This window comes from Acanthisitta chloris, unplaced genomic scaffold (genome assembly GCF_000695815.1).
Source record: "Acanthisitta chloris isolate BGI_N310 unplaced genomic scaffold, ASM69581v1 scaffold9477, whole genome shotgun sequence".
NCBI classification, from domain to species: Eukaryota; Metazoa; Chordata; class Aves; order Passeriformes; family Acanthisittidae; genus Acanthisitta; species Acanthisitta chloris.
In genome coordinates, this window is record NW_008680904.1 from 7,305 (window position 1) to 11,399 (window position 4,095).

Here is a 4,095-nt window from a genome sequence, read left to right on the forward strand (position 1 = left end):
AAAGCTCCTGAATGGATGTAATTTCTCTTGAGTTGCCGTATAACTAAATTATAGCATGTAGATCTCTCCCTGTAGCTTCCAGCTGAGGCCTTATGCTTTGCTTCTACAGGTAGTGAAAGTAGTTTCATACAAATACAAAGCACTCATTCAAAGTGTGAGAAAACGAAGTGTTTGATATATTTTTCTTATTCTCTCCTGTCCACTTCACTTGGTTGCCTGTGTAAGGGAAACAAGGAGATTATTTTTGTCATTAAAATGTATTCAGTTAGGTTTCTGTTTGTATTATTGACAAGCTTCTCTGCTTTCATTCTAGCCTATTGAAAATACGTGTACATACTGTATTTGAAAGCAAGTGGAAGTCTTGACCTTTTTTTAACTTTAATTTATCCTTATTCTATATCAGTTTCAAGAGTTGTGAATTTTAAAAATGAACTTGAAGACTGTAATTTCGGTGTTGGTACTTTTTTTTTTGCTGTACCTTAGGCAGTATGCTCCTCTCCCTCCTTCAGAGTTCAAAAATGTCTGTGTACATTTACATCGACTTGTGTCTCCCACCTAATAAAATCTTGATTACCTATGATGACGGTACATACTGTTCAGTATCAGGTATTCATTTGAATTTAGAAACATACCAAAATCAGGCTTGAAAATCCTTTCTTTTATTCTGACTGAAAGTAAAATACATCTGTTACCTGACAGAGGCATTGCAGACTCTTTCTCATTCCACTGCTTGTCTGAAAGGATCTCCAATGCCATGGAAAACATTATCTTTATTTCATTTTTCAGATTACTACTTTGGGAAACCTGACACCTTGGAGCACCATTGTTTTGTGTTATTGTGGGAGCGGTTCCAGCCTGCCATTGAGTACTTCGGTGATATCATCAGCATGGGTCAGTGACCAGTATGTTTGATGTTATTTTTTCTTGTACTGAGTTTTGATCATGCGTGTGAACTATTATTTTATACACAGACAGTTTAATGATTGTTTAGTTTCAGGTAATAACAGTGTCTCTGTTATTACTGTTCTTTGGTAAATTCTGTATTTTTTTTATGGTTAACTTCCTGCCCTCTTGCAGCTCCAAGGTGCATTGCTCTTAGGAATTCCGGTTATTGTAACTGAAGAGTATCCTAAAAGTCTTGGCAGCACTGTGCAAGAAATTGATTTAACAGGAAATAAACTTGTGCTTCCCAAGACAGAATTTTCAATGGTGTTGCCAGAAGTTGAAGCAGCATTAGCAGAGATCCCTGGAGTACACAGTGTTGTCCTGTTTGGAGTAGAAGTATGTGCATTGCCATTCTTGCACTGATTTATGGTAACATCTGTTGGCCCACAAAAGTATTGGGCATTGCTTTCTGTAATAAAAAAAACAACTCAATTTATATTACTCGGTGCTCAGATATCCTCTACTGGATAAATTATTCTTGTGTTTTCTTTGATATTATCTCATAAAATTTGAAATGAGGTATTTGTAAATTACAGGCTCTTGTCTCAGTCTTTGCTGGCATTTAAAACACACATGCCTAATAATGTCAGGGGTAGAAAAATACGTATATGAACTCTAATTAAGCATGTACTCTACTTTAGCATTGCCCTACTCATGTTATTTAATAATTTTTTGTTGTTTTTTTTGCTTTTGATTTCACCCCTGTAGCCTCATGTCTGCATCCAGCAAGCGATATTGGAATTAACTGGGAGAGGTCTAGAAGTTCATATTGCAGCTGATGCCACTTCATAAAGAATTATGATGGACAGAATATTTGCTCTTGAGGTAAGCTCCTTAGTCAAGGCTTTCTCCGCCTTGGATTTGTTCCCTGCTTATTGTAAGCAACAAGGAATTTCTAAGGGCAGTAAGCAGTGGACAAATGTAAATTTGAGAAGAGGTGAGTGCTCTGATTCTTAGAATAGCATTCAAGAGGGAGAAGGATTACTGCCTATGCTTTCTCCTGTGGTACCCAGTTTGGTGTGTTTGCGTTTTAAAAGTGATTGTTTCGTGCAGTCTGGGTTACTCGATATAAACATTGGCATTTTGGGATATTTTCTTATGGAGTGTTACCTGTACAGCAGAATAAAAGTGCTACAAAGCTTTTCATTGTGTTGCTCCAAACAGTATTTATTCAGATGATGTAATTCCTTGAAATGCAATGAAATATAGTAAATAATCCTCAAAGCTCCTTCGTGTATGTCGGTGCCTCCCTCTGCTTTATTTCATCAGTGCAAATTAAAGCTTAATCTTAAGACTCTGTGATTATAGTAAAGATTCCCCTCCCCACCTGCTTCTAGGACCTTAGCCTAACTAAGTGTTGAGGAAGTGGAAATAAATCTAACAAGAAGATTTCAAAGCACACACAACTATTTGGTAGCAAATTCATTAAAATTAGTTTTTGATAGTGTACTCTAACTTGCCTACAGGCATCATGGTTGGAAATCAAAAATTGATATATACATTAAGTATTACATTTTGTCTCAGGTCCTGACAACTATTTGGAAATTGAAACTAATAATAACTACAGCATGTTATACTTTTTTCATAGATTCTAAGAACACTTTTAACTTCTTCTGTTCCTCATGAACAAGAAAATTAGAGGCTTTCCCAGCAACCTCAAGTAAGTCCCATCTGGTCCCACCTGGCCCTTCAGTTCTCCACATTTCCCATCACATACCATGTGTTCTGATTGTGCTGGTAACAAACATGCAAATATTGGAGCTAGGAACTAGAAAGTGCAATTTGAATTAATTGATAATCAAAGCTTTCATGTCTGCCTGGATGACAGGATGTCTCTGCTTCTGTCGTTTGCTTAGAAATGACAACAGGCTGAAACTTGGAGTCAGAAAAACCCTCAGATTCAAAAAAACCCTCAAAATTTCCATTGATGAAATAATTCAGCCCAACTGTTCAACACTGTGGCTGTTCTGAATCTCTGCCCTATCTGATGAAGATGTCTTGTGTCACTTCTAGGTCTCAGATTGAGACAGCTTAGTCTTTTCCTGCAGGATTTCTTTTCTGTCCTATATCTGTTCTACTTGTTTCTGCAGTGTGGATGCAACACGCCCTTGCAACTTTTCTTCTTCTGCAAGCCTATATTCTAAGAAAACTTGTAATTTCCTTGAAAATCATAGAGTATGCTTAGCACATGCATCTCTTCATTTCTGTCAATCTATATAAGTTATATTTAGTCCTAGAAGTAGTGTATAAGACAGTGCCAGCCTCTTTGACATGTTATGGTTTATTTTGCTTCTAAAGAGAAGACATTCTCTGTTTTCAATCAATGTTTCACAGAAGGCAGTGGTTTTATAGCAGTCTGTTTTTTTCCTCTCATCCATACTAGTTAAAACCCTTATATTCTTGGAGAAGTTCATCTTGAAAACATTGCCATAATATTTCATTTTGATTTGCCTATTTTGTTTTTTTCTGTGTGTGTCTGAAGTTTAACAAATGTGGTGTTGTACTGAGTAGACAAGCTGGGGAAGGTTTCAATTTAAGAATATTGCAAGGCTTGCTGCCATTATGGGAACCAGGAACTATTGACTCGAGTAAATCCAACCTAGTTAGTTTGTTGTTATATAGACTGTAGTTACATGTACTTTACTAGTTGGTCCCTTAAAATTAATAGCTTTCCCCATCAACTGTTTCGTAATTGAAAACTAAACAGCAGTGATCTATGGCCTAGAAAGTTTGAAGCTTCTCTTTCCATTAGTGATTACAATTGAAACTTGTATGTACATACCTGTATTTTCTGCCTCTTGCCTGCTGTTGGCTCACTCAGAACTCCATTAGATTTGGTGGATCATGGTGGATCATGCAACTGAGTAGAGAATGATGAAGGAAAGCTGGATCCATAAAGAGTTTTACTGCCAAAGCACCTCGTGATTTCTGGGAAGATGATGGGGGACAGGGTGTGGCCAGCCTTTGCTGAAGATAACTTTGCTATGTAGACAACAACTGCATCTTAAAAGTAAAACTTGGCTGTAAATCCTGTGGCTTGGGCTACGTGAAGCATTGCTCTACAAGATCTAGCAGTCCTCTTTGACTTTTGCTTTCTGTGCAGCTATGAATTGTATTCTGTAGCCTGTGAGAACTAACTCTGTAATTACT

The 4,095-nt window shown here is 37.1% G+C and overlaps 1 pseudogene; it reads left to right on the forward strand.

Moving 5' to 3' along the window:
- The first annotated feature begins 579 nt into the window (after window positions 1–579).
- The window catches only part of LOC103805250, a 4,431-nt pseudogene continuing 915 nt past the window's right edge, over window positions 580–4,095 (forward strand).